At 39.9% G+C, this 20,721-nt stretch overlaps 1 protein-coding gene and 1 pseudogene across 4 annotated transcripts in view; both read left to right on the top strand.

Moving 5' to 3' along the window:
* PROM1 (prominin 1) overlaps positions 1-20,721 on the top strand; it is a 149,718-nt gene that overhangs the window by 30,030 nt on the left and 98,967 nt on the right. The gene's annotated exons all lie outside the window — the stretch shown is intronic.
* LOC119529244 lies at positions 9,363-10,636 on the top strand (annotated as a pseudogene).

Genomic DNA, 20,721 nt, shown 5'->3' with positions numbered 1-20,721 from the left:
TTTTTCATTCACTGCTCTGCTTCTGCTGCCTGTCATGTTGAACTCCATCAATCTGGTCCACTCGTTTGGCTGCACTTTCTTGTCCCGTGGTAAGACTGGGCCACGTTGGGTTTATCCCTTTCCTGAGGATGGTGTTTGGGCCGTTGACCTAGTCCTTTTACCTGCTGCCCAGCAGTCCATTGTGTAGACATGCCACAGTTCAGTTCACTCTTACTGATGGGTATTTGGGTTTTTTCCACTTTTTTGCTATTTGAAACACTGCTGCAAAGACCACTTTCAAATGTACATCTTTGCCTGCTTGGGCAAGTAGAACACGTAGGAGGAATTCTTAGAAAGGGAAATCCTGTGACGAATAGCATGTGCCTTTACAGTTTTGGTTAAGTCACCAAATTGTTCCCTAATTTGTACACCCATTTGTACTACCAGGATTAGTGCATAAAAGTGCTTGTTTCACACAATTTTCCAACCTGTTTTTTGAGACTTTTTATCTTTGCCAATCGAACATGTTATAGAAAAAAAAATAATGTTTTAATTTGTGTATCTTTAATCACAAGTGAGTCACATACTTTTGTCCATTTGTAATTTTTCAAAGAACTTCCTGTTCTTGCCTTTGCTTGTTTTTCAGTTGAAATATTGGTATTTTCCTGTGCTTTGTTCCAGTATCTTACCAAATTCTTAAAAAGATACTTAATTTCTTGATTAGGTAACATATTTTCATGGCTCACAGTTTAAAGGTACACAAGGTTGTGTGGTGTGATGTTTCTCTCTCATTCTTGTTTCTTCACCATCCAACTAGCTTCTATGGGTTTCATGTGTGTGTGTGTGTGTCTGTGTCTTTCAGATGCATTTTATGCATATATAAGCAAATATCTGCATATGATCTTTTCTCCACAAATGACAGCATTATTGTACATATTATTTGGCACTTTGCTTTCTTTTTAAGTTTATATAGCTTGGCCATCATTTTAAATAATACATAAAGGACTTCCTTTTATCAGTCAGGATTCTCCAGAGAAACAGAACCAGTGGAAGAACTAACTGGCTCATGTGACTGTCGGGGCTGACACAGCCAAACTCCCTAGGGCAAGGCACAGGCTGGAAACTCCAGTAAAGGTGATGTTGAGGTCTTGAATCTGCATCCCAGAGGGTAGAAATTCCAGCAGGAGTCAGTGTTGAAATTTTGAAGCAGAAATTCTGACCTCTGGAACTCTCAGTTTTTACCTGGAACTGAGCTAAGTGGATAAAGCCTACCACATTATGGAGGATAATGTCCATTACTTAAGGACAGCTGTTGTAGATGCTAATCCCATTTGTGAAATATCTCCAAGAAACAACTAGGCCAAACTAGAATTTTTGGGTCAGCTTCTAGTGTTGTAAATTTTGCGCTTTTGATGGATATTACCTAATTGCACTCCAAAGAGATTGAGCCACTTTATTCTCTTATCAGCAATGCAGAAAAATCTCTGAATTTTGTCTTGTGAGGTGGACCTAATCTCTATTTTATGTATGTGGAAATAAAGATACTGAGAGAGTTATATGCTTGGGAGTGGGCAGAGCAGGGATTTGAACCCAGATCTGTCTCATTTCAGAGTATCGCTCTTTTCATTATGCTCTTTTGAGGGATCTATTGCCCAGTATCTGTTGATGGAAATGAATGGTGCACCTCATGGAAAGTGCTTTGTAAGTTACTATACTTCCTTGAAGTCTAGAAAGGAATGACATCAAGTTGAATGATTTTAAACTTCCTATGAATGTCTAGCTAGTCTGTTATTCAGGGGGTATGTTAGACCATTTCCGGGGTGCCTTTTTATACATTGTAGTGCTTGTTTTCCAGATAAATCCACCCCAATGCAACAGAATTAAGAGCTGGGATTTACTGGCTCCTAACGTGCCTTTAAGTAAAAAATTATCATCTTTATCTTGTTTGGTCTATTTTTAGTAAATTTTTCTAGTTTTGGAAGTTTATTTAATTTTTTCTTTTAAATTTTTGAGTCAAATGTTTAGTTGTTTCTTTTTCACTTTTGTTTCCTAATAAATGCATTTAAGTCTATAAAATTTCTCCCAAGAACTGTTTTGGCTTTGTCCTGTATGCTTTTGAAATGTGGTGTTCTCATTTTTTATCTCTAATAGTTAGTAATTTCAGTTTCGACTTCCCCTTTTTCCCAGTTTGACTATTGTCAATTGAGTAAATTTTACGTTTTTGAAAAGGAATTTTGAAGTATGAGTTATACAGTTTATTTAAATATTTTAAAGTCTTCAGCTGCATATTCTGAAATCCACCTGGGCCCTGTCCAAAGCTAGGAGCTGTACACCTGCGTCAGTTCACAATGTGCCCTCGCTCGCCCTCCTCGTTGTTTTCCGGAACTGCACAGCGAAACTTGTCCCTTCGGCTATGGTTCAGATATTGTCGAGGCAGTTGTTAATTATGTCTCTTCTTTGTGAGAGCGCTTGGGGAAAAATTTTTCTTTCTAGTCTTAAGCTTTCCCTGAACAGTTGGCCTGTGTTGATTTTTCCCAGTGGCTGCTGGGAAATTTTTAAACAGTGGCTCACCTTTACCCACAGGTATAGAAGCTATGGTACATCCTTTTGCTTCCTATGTTCCTTTTTCAACAAGTACATGTTCAGTGCATGCCATGGGTAAGATAGAATCTCTTCCTAAATGGATCTCATAGTTTCAGTTTTATCCTGTGTCTTTGGGCTTGCTGGTCTTTATTCCTTCTTCTTAATTATGTTGTCTTCATAACATAACACACACACACACACACACACACACACACACATACACACACACACACACACACACATACACACACACACACACACACACACACACATACACACACATACATATATCCTTGGAAGTTTAGGTAGAATATGAGCAAATAAAAATCCTAAAGGCCAAATCTTTGAGTGGGATTAAACAAATGAAAAAGAACCCGGTAATTTAAAACTGGAGGAAGAGGGGTCTGGAGTCGACACCCCCTTCTTCTGGGCAGCAGCTCAGATGAAAGAAATCTCTTTAACCTTGGATGGAGAGTGAGGATTAGTTTACAGAAAGCAGCTTGAGAGACAAGGCTTCTGTTTAGTGATCCTGTGGAGAAGAAACCCCTTAGCCAACTCCAGGAGCCAAGAGGTGGTGATTTGACCATTTGTTTGTGTTTGGTGTTTCATTTGCATTTATCACCTCATGTAGGCTTCTATAAATTGTGAATTATACATTTTACAATGTTGTAATTTGATGCTGTAGCTGATTAAATAGGACATGTTTATTAATTGAGATCAAGGCTCTCTTCAAACCTGATTATACATAAATAGCCCTGTATCCTGGGGAAGAGGGGGTTGTATATGTTTTAATATCCTCTTGGAAGTTGACTGACCCAGAAGCTCAGCATAATGAGCTTTGGACAGCCTGCTGTCAGGAGGGCGACTGATTGTGACGTACCACACTTAATGCTGCTAAGTAGACTGTGTTATATGACAGAATACCCAGGGAGAACTGCCTTGCAAGGAAATGCGTCTCTTTAAAAAGCCACTCTAAACATAACTGATGCATAGAAATAAAGCTGAGGGGAAATTTCTACTTCTGAAATTCAAGTTAATAGCTTACTGACTTTGGAAACGAAAGCTTCCCAAGTGTTGCAATGCAATAACAGGGAGCAGGCCAGTCTTCCTAAAGACCCATTTGCTAGCATGTAAATCTGGTTGTTCTACCAGGAGAGTGCATTGCACATCTGTCCACTTCTCTCCATCAGGCCTACCCTCTCCTTAGCTGAGGCTGCCAGTCACCCAGACCACCATAGAGACTTCCTAACTTTATAGAGACTAGGGAGGAGAGGACAAGGATGGTTCCTAATGCCCATAAATAGCCACAGCGGCTGTCCAACATGCCAAGCCCCATCCAGCCTCCGGCCCTTTGCATCTGTTTCCTCTCCCTGGACCACTCTCCTGCATGGCTTGCTTTCTCATTTTGCTCAGGTCTTTGCTCAAATGTCATCTGCCCAGAGAGCTCATCACTGACCATATTATCTAAGGCAGGACCCTCACTCCCTTCCCTGTCTTTGTTTTTCTTTATAGCTAGATCTTAGTGTTATAGTAAACATCTGTGTCTCTCCATGATTAGAATCGAAACATCTTGAGGATAGAGGTTCTGTTTATTTTGTTCCCTTCTTCAATACTGTATCCCAGAGCCTGAAACAGTCACCAGAATCTTGGCTGCATAAATGAGTGGGTATGTTCTTGTAGCCTCCTCCCCCGCAACCCCTACTTGTTGCAGCTGATCCCTGCTCTCCTCTCCAAGCCCACCTCAAGCCCTCCTCCCCTTGCTCCCTGGGCCTCTCATGTTCTTCCAAGTCCCTCCCTGACAAAATATCGCAAGCAGGCCTCCTCCCTTATTCTTCTCCAGCTCAGCACCCTCTGCTTCCACTCTGCTGCTCCTTCTACCTTCACGTTGCTGAGAACCAACTGCCCTGCGTCATAAACACTCCCCGCCCGCCCTCTCTCTCTCACCAAAATTCCAAAGCTGGTTACCTATTTTCTCAGTGCCTGTACTCATGAAGCTAACTGCTCCTGGAAAAATTACAGATGTGCCGACTGTACTCGTTTATGGTTCATGTCCACAGATCTCCAAGACCCTTGTGCTCCTGACAGTCCTGACCCATTTGTCAATAAATCCCCTTCCCTACTTCCCACTTGCATCCTGTCTATTCTCTTTTCAGTGCTCCATGTTGAGCCCTCTCCTGCCAGCCAGGGACCTCACACTTCATGGAGAAAATGGATGGAATCACATGAAAACTAACTCATCCCTCCCTATTTTTATTCCCAGTTTTTCACTAGGTTTATTTGTGAGTGAAACTTTTTTGTTTTTGTCCTTGATTCTTTTCCCTGAGTCGAGTTCAAAAGTATATTCATTTTAAAAGTATTGAAAAGAATTACCAATTTACCAGAAGGTCTGTAGTGGTTATGCCACTACCAGAAATGTCTTGGGCATTTTTTAAACTTCATTAATTGTAAGGGATGTGTTTCTGATTTCCGATTGCTCATGAGGTTGACTGTTTTCCCATCTATTTGTTTCCTTCTTGAGGGTTTTGTCCGTGAAATGTCTTTTGCTTAGTTACGCAGGCAAGACTCAAGAGTCTGAGTCTTCTTATTTTTGATTCCTTGATAGCACTCTTTTGCGGAAAACTTTTGCCTCACGTATTTACTGCAAATTGACATTGGACCATTTGGTTTTAGAGAATTTGTCATTTAGGTGTTCCTCTAATTGGATATAATCATCCCATTCCATACATACTAAGTCCCAGAAATAAGAAGCACTCCCTCCTGTAGGCTTGTCCTGCCCCCTGGGAGATTCTCTACACACGAAGGTGATAGCTCTGGTGTCATTCAAAATTGGATTCCTGGTGCTTGGAGCATAGTAGGAGCTTTTGTTGAATAAATATGCTTTTGTTGACTAGTTAAACAAAGTGTTCAGTCACTTTTTGTGCTGTCATTCATTGTAAACAGGAAAGACATACCTTTATTTATTTTCATTTTAGAAGTAGTATATGTTCATACCAGAGAGAAGCAGAAATAAAAAAGGGTTCACTTCCATCCAAAGATAACCTCTTCTTTACATTTTGGTCTATTTTTTTCCCCAGACTTTTTATTTCCCCCAGCAAAGGTTTTATTGTTGGCATTCTTTATGCATAGCTAAAACCACACTCTATTCTCACATAGAATGCAAACCTAAAGGTGTGACCTCGAAGAAAATAGAAAGATTGTTAGATCATCTGGTTTTGAATGATCACCCACTGGTCTCCGGAGTACGCAGATTATCTAGAACTGACTGTGCTTGAGGGTCTCATGATTTTTTATTATGATAAGTGCTAATTAAAAGAATAGGTTGAAAACCAGACTGAAGTAAGGATTTAGAGCTGTAGGGAAATCAGGTTTTGTCTCATGTTTAATCTACCTTTGGGATGGTTGGGGTTTAAAGTTCAACGATAATGGTGATTTGGGATTGTATTTTAGTTTGTAGGAAACCTTTGATTTCCCAACCCAATCTCCTTTGGTGCTTAATAAAGAAACTGGGTTGAAATACATGCAGAAACTTCTTTAAAAATCAGAACGAACAAAACTTCTTCGGGGTAGTACTGTGATTATATTTCTAGATTTTTCCCCCAAGGAAATATTCTTGCTTAGAACAATGTAATTAGATCTCATTTAGGTGTTCTGATTAGGACATGCAAATTTTACTGATCACTTGCCACAGGTGCATAGCAATGGATAAGTATTAAGGGATTACATGCATGAGAGAACATTTTCTACTTTAAGGAATGAACAGTCTCTCTAGTTGAGGAGACAAAATGTTTTTACACAGAATAGACAAGGAGACGTGTAATCCACTGGATCATTAAATGTTACAGGAGAGTGATGAATTATAGCTGTTAAGTGATGAGAAAAGTCAGCTGGGAACCTCATATTTTAACTTCCATCAGCTGTCTATTGATTGCTTACATGTGCTGGGTATCTTGCTAAGGGATTTTCATACGTTGTTTTTAAATAATTGGTATTACCTCCATTATACAGATAAGCAAATTGAAACCCAGGGAAGTTAAATAACTTGCCAGGATCACACAGCATTAAGTCTCAGACCTGAAATTTGAACTGAGGATCACCTGATTTAGAGTGACCATATAATTTATCATTTAAACTGTGACATTTAAAGAGTAAGAGATGACACTGGTAATGATGTGCCAGTACAACGTGTAAACCAGGATTGTCTGGACATACCAAGATATATGCAGACTTCAGAGCCCAAACTTGGTTTAATTTGAATTGGAAGGGGTGTGTGTGTGTGTGTGTGTGTGTGTGTGTGTGTGTGTGTGTGTGTGTGTGTCATATTAGATTAGTGGAGGCCACATGAAATGGGTTATGGACTGATGAATCTGACAGCACTGTGACAGAGCTGAGTGGAGGAGAGATGGGAGGCCAAAGAAATAATGGGAAGGTGGCTGCATTGAAAGTAGACTGGATGTGATCTGAATTGGATGATGGGAATGTGAGGGAAGTAAGATTTCCTATTGTTGATGATGAAAATTTCCAAACCTACACAAAGACATGAAGAATAATACAATGAATCCCCATATATCAGTTTCCTAGTTGAAAAAGTTATCTGTTTTTGACACAGTTGCTTCATCTATCCTCTTTTGTTTCTTCTTTCCATTTTTCTTTGCTGAAGCATTTAAAGCAAACCCAGGCATCACATCTTTTCACCTCAGTGTGCATGCCTAAAGAATGTGGACATTTTCTTACTATCCACAGTGTTGTTATCAATCTACCAAAATTAATAATAGTTCTGATTTTTTGTTAATTCTGTTAAGTCTAATACCCAAATTTCCCCAATTATCTTTTCACTGTTTCCTTCCTTCCTTTGAATCAGAATCCCAACAAGGAAGGAAGAACCTTAAAACACTGTGGCTCTCCAAAAATGAATCAAGAAGTTTTGAGCTTGATAATCAGAATTGGTTAACCAGGTAACTGGGTATTGGATATAGATTTTGAAAAGGGAAAATGGTTGGCGAGAGATATGGGGAGAGGTCCAGTAGCTTTTTCCCTCCAAATTTTGATTTTGAATAATTTCAAATCTTCAGAAAATGAACACTTGCACATCCTTTACCTAAATTCACCAATTGTTACTATTTTTCCTTTCCTCTAAATACTTCAGCATGCATCTCCATAGAAAAAGGCATTCTCCTACATGACCACATGCAAGTATGACATAAAAGACATTTACCATTATTATAATACTATTATGTAATATATAGTCCATATTTACATTTCTCACATTTTCCCAGTAGTGTTCTTTATAGCCCTTATCGCCTCATTCCAGTATTCGCTCAAGAATCATGCATTGCCTCTTTGGATTTAGTCCTCTTTAACCTAGAAAATTTCCAATCCCAACTATGGTATAATTCTGACTCTTCAGTACCTGGAGTTAGGCCAGATGCTCGGGTCAAGGGCAGGCCTCTACAAGATTGCCCTTTAGACAGTAGCTACAGTTCAGGGATCCAGGCTCCTGCACTTCTGACAAACTAGCTACAAATTTGAGGGTCCCCACCCTCATGTTTGATAGTTCCTATGAGGACTCACAGAACTGGGGAAAGCACAGTACTTATGATTATAATCTTATTATAGCAAAAAAGGATGCAAAATCAGAGGAAGCAAAAAAAAAAAAAGAGATGCAAAGGGCAAGTTCTGGAAGGGTCTCAAATGTAAACTTCCAGATCCTCTCCATGTGGAGTCAGAAAACAACACCCTCCCTGCACATCATGTGTATTCTCAATTATGGAAGTTCTCTGAGCTTCAGGTGTCCAGAGGTTTTATTGAGGTTTTATTATTTAGGGACAGTTGATCAATCAGTGCCCAGGTGGTTGAACTCAGTCTCCAGCCCCCTCCCCCCCGAGGAGGTCGGAGGTCAGGCTGATATGCTATGGCTCAAAGCTCCAGTTCAACTATTCAGGTGTGCTCTGGGGCCCACAAAAGACACGCCTGTCACTGGGAATTCCAAAGATTTAGATGATGTCTCCCAGGATCCAGGGACAAGGATCTTTACCATAGGACAAGTTCCCTGGCCATTTTTTTTGTTGTTCTTTAATGGCACGGTCATTTTTGAAGAGTCCAAGCCACTGTTTTTTCTCTTCAAGTCCTCCTTCATTTTGAAGTTATCTTGTTTTCCCGTGATTTGATTCAAATTCAGTATTTTGTCAGGGATACTATATAAATGATGTATCCTCCTGGTACATCACATCAGGTGGTTCATGATGTCAATTTGTCCCATTATTGGTGATATTAAGTTTGATACATTTGGTGAAGATGGTGTCTACAAATTTTTCCATATTCCATCCTGTTCCCCAACAATTATTTCCCCAGCAATTTTAACATCCACAGATTATTCTCTTCTTAAATGACCACTAGAGTGGTTTTAAAATGGTTACACTGATTGAGCTAAGAGTCTTTGGGAGCACCTTTAGGAGTCAGCACCATGGCAGAAGCATCGAGACCAACATCAAGAACTACTGAACTGCCCCTTGTGACAGCTGCTTCTCCAGCCAGAACCAGACCAGGAGCCGCTGGCAGAAGTACCTGGAATGGGCCGCTGCGAGAAGGCAGCAACTCCCTGTGTGAGTGTAGCAGCACACTCACAAGTCCCTCTGCCCCGTACCCTGGGTGTCAGCCTGGGATTACCACAGGGCAGAAGGCAAGTTTCCTGGGAAGATCTGAAATGACCCATCCCACTTCTCCCCTGTCCTCTGTCCTTCTCCCAGGGGATCTCCCTGGGATTCTGAATCATGACTTAATAATAATTAAAAACTTACCACAATGCCGTCCGGTCCTGCTGCCGTCACCCTCTCCATCCATGTCCTGTTTGCCACCTTGATGGACCTGCAGCAGCTCTAGCTCTCACCCCTGAACGGGTTCAGCCTGGCAGACAAGGAAAACACACCCCTGTCCCTCAGCAGCACCCGCATCCTGGCCAGCAAGACCACCAGGAAGATCCTCCAGCAGCCCGCCGAGCCGGAGCAAACTGAAGTACCTGCCCCCAGCACAGAGGATGGCCACTACTGAGAAAAAATCCCCGCGGCTTTGTCATCTTTCCTACCAAACACTATCATATTTGGCAAATGTGTAAGAAAGGTGAGGCTTCCTTTTTGACTGCTGAGGAGGTGGAACTTTCCAAGGACGTTCAGCACTGGGAAGCCCTGAAGCCTTTGGAGAGAGATTTTATATCACATGTTCTGGCTTTCTTTGCAGGAAGTGATGGCTTAGTAAGTGAAAATTTGGTGGAGTGATTTAGCCAAGAAGTTCAGATTACAAAAGCCCGCTATTTGTATGGCTTCCAAATTGCCATGGAAAACATATATTCTGAAATGTATAGTCTCCTTATTGACGCTTTTATTGAAGAGTCCAAAGAAAGGGAATTTCCCTTCAATGCAATTGAAACGATGCCTTGTGTAAAAAAGGCAGGGTGGGCCTTGCGTTGGTTTGGGAACAAGGACGTAACCTCCGGAGAAGGTGTCGTAGCCTTTGCAGCAGTAGAAGGAATCTTCTTTTCTGGCTCCTTTGCATCTATCTTCTGGCTTCAGAAACGAGGACTGATGCCTGGCCTCACATTTTCCAGTGGACTTACTAGCAGAGATGAGAGTTGACGTTGCAACTTTGCTTGCCTCATGCTCAAACACCTGCTTCACAAACCTTCAGAAGAGAGTAAAAGAAATAACTATCAATGCTGTTAGGAAGAACAGGCATTCCTGACTGAGGCTGTGCCTGGGAAGCGGATTGGAATGAATTGCACTTGAGTGAAGCAGTACACTGAATTCATGGCAGACAGACTTACTCTGGAACTGGGTTTCAGCAAGGTTTTCAGAGTTGAGAATCCATTTGACTTTATGGCGAATATTTCACTGGAAGGAAAGACCAACTTTTTTTGAGAAGAGAGTTGGCGAGTTGATACTTACATGGGAGTGATGTCAAGTTCAACAGAAAATTATTTTACCTTGGATCCTGACTTCTAAATGAACTAAATATGTATTCTTATTTTGCTGATTTTTTTCTTCTCTGAAAAAAAAAATGAACTTCTTGAAATGCATCAACCAGCTACAACACAAATTGATCCTAACAGGAATATTTGATGGCATCTTTGAAACTGTGTAGCTACCTCCAAACTAGTCCTGTTAATAATACTAGTGGAGTTGCCTAGAAAGAAGATATCTAGGACAAAAGGCAAGTAGGACTTTTATGAAAGATCTTGTCAGTTTTTGGATCTTGCAAGGAGGTTGCTATATCTGTACCCACAGCAGTCTTGGCTTTCAAGTGGGAGACTTGTAAGCTAGTTGGATCCAGCAGATTTAAACATTCAGTTACTACCACAAGGCAGTTGGAAGGTGTCATCTGTGCTGCTTCAAAGCGGATTTTAAGGTTTGCTTATTAGTTTGTATATAAAACTGGCACTTGACATGCAAATAAACATTGTACTTTCAAGCTAAAAGCCTAATACAACTTAACTTTGTTGGTTTCTACACAGATGCACCATGTTCAATCTATTGCTTAATGGGAGCCAATTCAAAATTTACTAGTGACTAAAGTTAAACCTGTGTAGACTAAGGATGTCATTTCTAAGGTTTATTTTCTTTAACGAATTGAAGTACTTTTTAATCAGTTTTAGAGCCAATCCTGTGGATACCTAGGTATTAGGCAGTGGCTGCCACGTAGAAGACAAGTTGTGTGTTTTTTCCTGTAGCACAGCTGTGCATATCGAGGTTAGAGTATTCTGGGATAACAGAAAAAAGGTTTTCATTTTTTAAAGGGTTATCTTTCAGGCAAAAACTTCTAACTTATGTCATTAGGAAAGGAGGCATTATTTTGGTGGCGTGCTGGTGAGCTCGGTCTTAATATGTGTGAGAGGGAGTAGCATTTGATTTCTGAAATTGTATTTCTCCCACCATCTAGATGATGTGAAATGATCCTCAAAGAGTCTTCGATGGGATCTGTGATAATGTTGTAAATTGATTTTTCAAATCATCTTTGTATAAAATGACCCATACAAGGTCTTTTTCTTTTTTTTTTTTTTACTGGTTTGGGGAAGGTTTTATTAACTTATTTTTCCCCGCAGCTCTTACACACTAATGTGTCAAGACAAGGAACAATTGTAATTTACTGAGAGAAGTTGCAGAGGTCCTTAGAGATCATCTCAGATTCATTTACTCATAAAAAAGCTAGAGTGACTCCACACCCTATTTTGGAAATGGGCTTATTTAACTTTTTTTTTTTTTTAATCTTCATTTTATTGAGCTATATTCACATACCATGCAGTCATACAAAACAAATCGTACTATCGATTGTTCACAGTACTATTACATAGTTGTACATTCATCACCTAAATCAATCCCTGACACCTTCATTAGCACACACACAAAAATAACAAGAATAATAATTAGAGTGAAAAAGAGCAATTGAAGTAAAAAAGAACACTGGGTACCTTTGTCTGTTTGTTTCCTTCCCCTATTTTTCTACTCATCCATCCATAAACTAGACAAAGTGGAGTGTGGTCCTTATGGCTTTCCCAATCCCATTGTCACCCCTCATAAGCTACATTTTTATACAACTGTCTTCGAGATTCATGGGTTCTGGGTTGTGGTTTGATAGTTTCAGGTATCCACCACCAGCTACCCCAATTCTTTGGAACCTAAAAAGGGTTGTCTAAAGTGCGTAAGAGTGCCCACCAGAGTGACCTCTTGGCTCCTTTTGGAATCTCTCTGCCACTGAAACTTATTTCATTTCCTTTCACATCCCCTTTTATAAGTCTTTTTCTTCAGTCGTAAAGCCAGGACTAAAGTTGGTTCTCCCAAAAGTTGAGTGTGTTTTCTTAAATTAGACACTTTCTACATGGGGCCTTTTAGTTTATGCCTATAGTTCATACTTGGAAATAATCACCCAGTACTCTCTTACAGTCATGATTGATTCATTGGACAGCTCCCAGTGCACTGACCTAAATCTGGTGCCAACCTGATTTCCTAAATTTCCAACAGAAAACTAGTGTTGCATGAGCTATTAATATATGTTCCATTCGAATTTTTCATTTCAGATGGAAGTATAAACTAATAGATATACCTAATAGGGCTTACATTGTCAGTCTGCCTTTATTTTCCAAACAAAAAAGCCAAGACACGTTACATGGAAAGTGATGCACAATATACACGGACTCTTGGGGGCGCATCGTGTTGGCTGTTTGACCGCTGGCCTGTTCTATTGTCAGTTTTCGTCAACATTTATTGTATAAATAGTCTATCCTTTTATTCCTGTAAAATGGAATTTTTCTATATTATTGCTACCTAAATTTATTAAATTGAGATTATGGTTCTCATACAAGGGCAACATTAAAATGAATAAACACTTTCCCTTGCTTTGTCAGGTACAAAGGGGAATTTGGAATGAAATTTTAGGATTCCACTTCTCATTAGCTGTGTAATTTGAGAATTCTGCCAATTCAGATTCAATTCCTAACCTGTTGAAAGGAAAACAATTTTTAGTGTAAGATTGAATCCTGCACAAGTGTTAAATGATTAAAATAAAACTGTTCTGTCCCAAAAAAGGAAAAACTTATTTGTAAAGTGCAAAAAAAAGCAATGGTTATGTTATATTTCTACCATTTCTTCTGTCCATTTGTCTGTGGACTTTCTGCTGTATCGGGAGCTTTCTGATACCATGTTACAGAAATGGGGAAAACACATGTTCCTTTATATAATAAGTACTTGATGATGGTTTTCTGAGTGGCCTGAGCAGAGCTCAGAGATTTGGAGGGTCTCGGGGTGCGGTGACAAGCCTGGCGACTTAGAGCTGTAGAGACTGTGGGGGCGGAAGGCCATCTGCTTCTTCAGTTGTAGAAGAGGCTTTATTTAGCTCCTGCCTCCCCAGTGGGGCACCCGGGCCTTCAGTCTCAGCTCTTACAAAGCATTCCTTTTCACCTCCACGCTGGCTGCAAGGTTTCCTATCCCCTAGCTAATAAACAGGCATAAATACAGATCTGGCAGAAGTTGGTGTGTTTTGTGTTTAAATGGAAAGAAGGTGGCCTTTGGCATTTCATTCCCTTTCTTTTCATTTGCATTTGTTTCCCGACATTAAGAAACTTGATGCAGGAGGGATGCAAAGCAAATAAGCAGATGCCCTGTTTGTATTGGGTTCTGGGAAGTTGTCCTGGCTATGGGGGGCGGGGGTGCCCACTGGGCTCTCATTCTCATTTTCTGACTCTACTCTTGGCACTTCCATGAGGAATGATTGGGAGACTTGTTGAAATGCCGGGCTCTCTAAGCTGGGCTCAGGAGTCTGGTCCGTGCTTGCTTGGCTGAGAGGAAAATGGCTTCCTGACCTTTCAGCCAACATGCGTCTGCCATCGGACGCAAAGGGGGAGGGTCCTGGCCTGGAGTCTGAACTCCCAAAGCACACCCCCTTGAGGAACTTCCAAAGCCCCGCTCAGCATTTATGACATAAAATCAAGATCATTGAGAGCTGAGCACACAGTAGAGATATCCTTTACTTCTCAGAATGATGGATGTTTACAGCTGTCAGGGGGTCCAGAGCTAATTGTAAGTTCATGGTCCTCAGTTCTGGAAAGGGTGTTAGTAACAACAATAGCATAATAGCTAGCAGTTACAGAGGTGTAGACCAAGGCACAGAGTGGTTAAAAACCTGCCCAAGGCCACACGGCTATTAAATGGCATTGCTGGAATTCTCTGTTCCTATCCACTGTGCTAATTGCCTGTTTTTCACCTGAATCCACACAGGTCACCATAGTAGAAAGAGCATGGATCTAAGAATTAAAATGATCCTATGTTTGAGTCCCTGACCTACTGTCTTAATTCCTGGCTGCTAAAACAAATGCCCTAAAATGGGTTGGCTTAACAGCAGGAATTTATTGGCTCATGGTTTCAGAGGTTAGAAGACTGGCTTCCTCTCTGGGACAGCATCTTTTGAGTGGCTGGTGATCTTTGGGCTTCCTTGGGTTTTCCATCACTTGGCAATACACATGGCGGTATCTTTTCCTTTCTTTTCCGGGTCCCATTGACTTCTGGCTTCTGGCCGTGGTGGCTTCTGTCTCCACCTGATTTTCACTATATTTGTAAAGGACTCCATTAATCCAGATTAAAGCCCAATTTGGCTCTTCCCGTAAGTGGCCTGAGGTGATCCCTGAAAATGATTCGCTATTTACTTGACCCAGAAAACCCCACAAAATTATGCAAAGCAAGAGGTTCAAATCTTCATGTTCACTTTAAGAACACCCGAGAAACTGCTCAGGCCTTCAAGGATATGCATATTCGAAAAGCCACCGAGTATTGACAGATGTCACTTTACAGAAGCAGTGTGTGCCATTCCGTCATCAAAATGGTGGTGTTGGGAGGTGTGCCCAGGCCAAACACTGGGGCTGGACACAGGATTGGTGGCCCAAAGAGAGTGCTGAATTTTTGTTGCACGTGCTTAAAAATGCAGAAAGTAATGGTGAACTTAAGGGTTTAGATGTCGATTCTCTGGTCATTGAGCACATCGAGGTGAACAAAGCCCCCAAGATACGCCATGGTACTTCCAGAGCTCATGGTCAGATGAGCTCTCTGCGCCACACTGAGATGATCCTTACTGAACAAGAACAAATTGTTCCCAAACCAGAAGAGGATGTTGCACTGAAGAAACAAAAATTAAAGGCTCATAAAATAAATGCAAATTAAAGTTAGAAAAAAACAAGATAAGAAAAGCCCAATTTGATTCAGTTGGCACACACCTTTACTGAGGTAACATGGTGAAGAGAGCTTATCTACAGTGGGTCCACACCTGCCAGAATGCAGACCAAGACCAAGAACGTGTCCACACTGGGGTGCACGTTTCAGTCCTGCATACCTACCATGTTTTAGCTGAGTGATCTTGTGCAGTTCCCTGAGCCGCAGCGTCCTCATTTGGGAATGGGGATAGTGATAATAATGCTTCCTCTACAGCACTGCTAATAGGGTTCCATGAGATGGTCTCCATATGGCACTTATTATCCTTTTGATAAGCTCAGAGTTATGAATTGCTCTTTTCATTTTATAGATGAAAAGATTAAGGCCCTTAGAGTTTATGTCATTTGATACATATTCAGACCCCAGTCACACAGGTAATATGTTTTGAAGCCAGAACTTGAAGCCGGTTCTGATTCTCAATTGCACACTCTCCCTGCTCTGCCACCTGCCTAACACGCTTAGCTCAGGGGGGATTTATGGTGCACAATAACTATTCTCTTCTCCCTCCCTTTCCTCTAAACCACACGGAGGAAGTTAGAATGGAAGGGGGGAAATAAAATCTATAGATTGGAGACTTGGGTAGACCAGGACAGATTATTATAATTCTTAGGGAATTGCCCAGGACTGATTTTTGGTTAAAAAAAAAAAATTAAAATTTTAAGGCGAGTAGAGCCCTTTTAGTCAACATGATCATGGTTGGTGAAAGTTGGTAAATATGGGGATTTCTTAAAAAAAAAAATACAGACTTAAAGTAAATAGTTTATTTTGCCTTGAAGTTTAAATGATAATCCCCTCAGCAATCTTTTTTTTTGTTTTTAAGCTCCTGTCTGAAAGTTCCAGTATCTGGATCATCTCTGGGTCTGGGTGTGTTCACTGCATTACGGCTTGATAATGAGTCATTTCTTTTTCTTGCTCTTTAATGTGTCTTATATGTGTGTGTATATATATTTTATTGAATGTCAGACTTCAGGTGTAGATGAACTGTAAAGACTAGAGTAAATGGTATTTCTACCTGGTTATGGATATGCCTCTTCTGCCAGGCTGTGATTGTGGAGGTTGAGTCCTTCCAGTTAGCAGCTGACCTGGGTTAAGTCGATTATTGCTTTGATTATCTGCAGTGTGTCCTAGGCTTCCAGTGCCTCCAGGAGTGGACTGCTGTTCCTTTGTGTTCAGTGTGGGGAGCTGGAGGGTTTTACTCTGTTGTGCTCTGCCCTTTGCTATTAGCCATCCCTTCTCAAGGTGCGGCAGAGGGGCCTGCCCCCTGCTCTTGCTCCTTCCCTAGTGGTGGAGGTGCTTGTTACCGGGTGCTGGGCTCTTGGTGGGGGACAGTGGGCATCCTCTGTTACACTGGTCCAGCCTCAGGCCTAGGCAGGCCCTGTGCCTCTAGCTAGGCCTTTTTTCCCCCTTAAAGCAGTTTTATTCACACACCATACAATCCATCCAACGTGTACAATCAGTGGCTCTCAGTACAGTCACGGGGTTGTGCTTTCATCACCACAGTCAATTTGAGAACATTGTCATGCTCCAGAAAGAAAAAGCCCATACCTCTTGTACCCCCCAATATTGACACAGCATTGGTGTGGTACATTTGTTACAATTAATGGAAGAATATTATAATATCACTGTTTACTAGTTTGCATAGTTTGCATTAGGTGTATTTTTTCCCATATACCATGAATACCACCCTACTATTAACACCTTGTAATATTGACAGACACTTGTTCTAGTTCATGGAAGAACATTCTTATATTTGTACTATTAACCATCTCCATCATCCACAACAAGGTTCATTTTGTTATACAGTCCCATGTTTCATCCTCCAGCTTTCCTTCTAGTGACATACACAACCCTAAACTTCCCCTTTCAACCACAAACACCCACATGATTCAGTGCTGTTAATTACCCTCATAATAATGTGCTACCATCACTTCTACCCATTTCCAAACATTTACAATCAACCTTATTAACAGTTCTGCACATTAGGCATCAGCTCCCTGTTCTCTACCCTCATTGTATCTTCTGGTACCCTATATTCTAAATATTAACTCCATGAGTTTGCTCATTATATTTAGGTTCATATTAGTGAGATCATATAATATTTGTCATTTTGTGTCTGGCTTATTTCATTCAGTATGTCCTCAGGGTTCATGCATGTTGTCACATGCATCAGGACTTCATTTCTTCTTACAGCTGAACAGTATTCCATTGACTGTATATACCACATTTTGTTTATACATTCTTCAGCTGATGGGCACTGGGCTTGTTTCTGTCTTTTGGCAATTGTGGATAATGCCACTATAAACATCGGTGTGCAAGTGTCTGTTCATGTCCCTGCTTTCAGTTCTTCTGAGTATATTCCTAGTAGTGGGATTGCCAGATCATATGGGAGCGGTTCTATGCTTAGCTTCCTGAGGAATCACCGTTTCTTCCATAGCGTCTGTACCATTTTACATTCCCACCAGCAACACGTAAATATTCCTGTTTCTCCACATCCTCTCTAACATTTGTAGTTTTCTGTTTAATAGTGACCATTTTAGTAAATGTGAAATGATACCTCATTGTGGTTTTGATTTGCATTTCCCTAATAGCTAGTGATGTTGAGCATCTTTTCATGTGGTTTTTTTTGCCATTTGTATTTCCTTTTTAGAAATATATCTATTTATGTCTCTTGCCCATTTTTAAATTGGGTTGTTTGTCTTTTTATTGTTGAGTTGTAGAATTTATTTATTTATTCTGGATATTAAACCCTTATCGGATATGTGGTTTCCAAATATTTTCTCCCATTGAGTAGGCTGCCTTTTCACCCTTTAGACAAAGTCCTTTGAAGCACAAAAGTCTTCAGTGTTGAGGAGGTCTCATTTATCTATTTTTTCTTTTGTTGCTTGTGCTTTGGGTGTAAGGTCTAAAAAACCACCGCCTACCACAAGATATTGAAGATGGTTCCTTACATTTTCTTCTAGGAATTTTATGGTCTTGGCTTTTATATTTAGGTCTTTGATCCATTTTGAGTTAATTTTTATATAAGGTGTGAAGTAGGGTTCCTCTTTCATTGTTTTGCAAGTGGATATCCGGTTCTTTCAACACTGTTGAAGAGACTGTTCTGTCCCAGTTGAGTGGACTTGGCAGCCTGGTCAAAAATCAATGGACCATAAAGTGTGTGGGTCCATTTCTGCACTCTCAATTCAGTTCCATTGATCAGTATGTCTATCTTTATTCCAGTACCATGCTGTTTTGACCACTGTAGCTTTGTGATATGATTTAGAGTCAGGAAGTATGAGTCCTCCAACTTTGTTCTGATTTTTCAAGAGGTTTGTGGCTATTTGGGGCCCCTTACCCTTCCAAATAAATTTGATAATTAGCTTTTCCATTTCTTCAAAATAGTCTGTTGGAATTTTGATTGGGATTGCCTTGATTCTGTATATCAAATTGGGTAGAATTAACATCTTTCTTTTTTAAATTTCTTTTTATTTATTTTTAAATTCATTTTTATTGAGATATATTCACATACCATACAGTCATCCATGGTGTATAATCAGTTGTTCACAGTACCATTATTTAGTTGTACATTCATCACCACAGTCAATTTTTGAACATTTTCATTACCACACACACAAAACAATAAGAATAAAAGTTAAAGTAAAAAAGAACACCCCAAACATCCCATACCCCCCTTCCCTCCGTATTATTCATTTACTTTTTGTCCTCCTTTTTCTGTTCTTCTGCTCATACACTGTATAAAGGAAGTGGACACCACAAAGTTTTAACAATCACAGTGTCTCACAGTGTAAACTATGTAGTTATACAATCATCTTCAAGAATAAAGGCTACTGGAGTGTAGTTCAAAAGTTAGAATTGACATCTTAATGATATTTAGTCTTCTAATCCAGAACGTGGATGGCTCTTCCATTTATTTAGGTCTTCTTTGATTTCTTTTAGCAATGTTTTGTAGTTTTCTGAATTGAGGTCCTTTACGTCCTTGGCTAAATTTATCCCTATCTATCCATAGATATTTGATTCTTTTAGATGCTAGTATAAATGTAATTTTTTTCTTGACTTCCTTTCAAATTGCTTATTCCTAATGTGTAGAAACACTACTGATTTTTGCATGTTGACCTTATATCCTGACGGTTTGCTAAACTTGTTTATTAGCTCCAGTAGCTTTGTTGTATATTTTTCAGGATTTTCTAAATATAGGATAATGTCACTGCAGATAGTGAAAGTTTTACTTCTTCCTTTCCAAATTGAATGCCTTTTATTTCTTTTACTTCCCTAATTGCTCTGGCTAGAACTTCCAGTACAATGTAGAATAGCAGTGGTGACAGTGGGCAACCTTGTCTTGTTCCAGATCTTAGAGGGAAAGCTTTCAGTCTTTCACCATTGAGTATGATGTTAGCTGTGGGTTTTTCGTATATGCCCTTTTCCACATTGAGGACATTTAATTTTATTCCTGTTTCTGACTGTTTTTTATCAAAAAAGGATGCTGAATTTTGTCACGTGCCTCTTCTGTGTCCATTGAGAGGATCATGTGGTTTTTCCCCTTTGATTTGTTAATGTGTTGTATTACATTAATTGATTTTCTTCTATTGAACCATCCTTGAATACCTGAAATAAAACCCGCTTGGTCATGGTGTATACTTTTAATGTGCTGTTGGATTTGATTTGCAAGTATTTTGTTGAAGATTTTTGCATGTATGTTCATTAGAGGGATTGATCTGTAGCATTCTTTTCTTGTAGTATCTTTATCTGGCTTTGGTATTATGGTGATTTTGGCTTCATAGAATGAGTTAGGTAGTATTCCTTCTTCTTCAATTTTTTGGAAGAGTTTGAGCAGGATTGGTATTAATTCTTGGGATGATTGGTAGAATTCACCTGTGAAGCCATCTGGTACAGGACTTTTCTTTGTTGGCAGGTTTTTGATGACTGATTCAATCTCTGTACTTGTGATTGGTTTGTTAAGGTCTTCTATTTCTTCTAGCATCAATGTAGGTTGTTCATTTGTTTCTAGGAAATTGTCCATTTCATCTAAGTTGTCTAATTTGTTTGCATACAGTTGTTCAAAGTATCCTCTTATGATCATTTTTTTTTTATTTCTGTGGGGTCAGTAGTAATGTTCCCCCACTCATTTGTGATTCGCTTCTTCTCTGTCAGTCTAGCTAAGGGTTTGCCAATTTTATTGATCTTCTCAAAGAACCATCTTTTGGTTTTGTTGAATCCTCTAATTTTTTTTTTTTTTTTTTTGGTCCCCAATTGCATTTATTTCTGCTCTAATCTTTGTTATTTCTTTCCTTCTGCTGGCTTGGGGATTAGCTTGCTGTTCTTTTTCTAGTTTCTCCAGGTATGTAGTTAGGTCTTTTATTTTAGCTCTTTCTTCCTTCTTAATATAGGCATTTGGGGCTATAAATTTCCCTCTTTGTACTGC

The sequence above is a fragment of the Choloepus didactylus genome, chromosome 3 (assembly GCF_015220235.1).
Source record: "Choloepus didactylus isolate mChoDid1 chromosome 3, mChoDid1.pri, whole genome shotgun sequence".
In the NCBI taxonomy this organism is placed as follows: Eukaryota; Metazoa; Chordata; class Mammalia; order Pilosa; family Megalonychidae; genus Choloepus; species Choloepus didactylus.
Note: the sequence above shows the minus strand (reverse complement) of the source record. Positions and strands in the feature narration are given on the sequence as shown.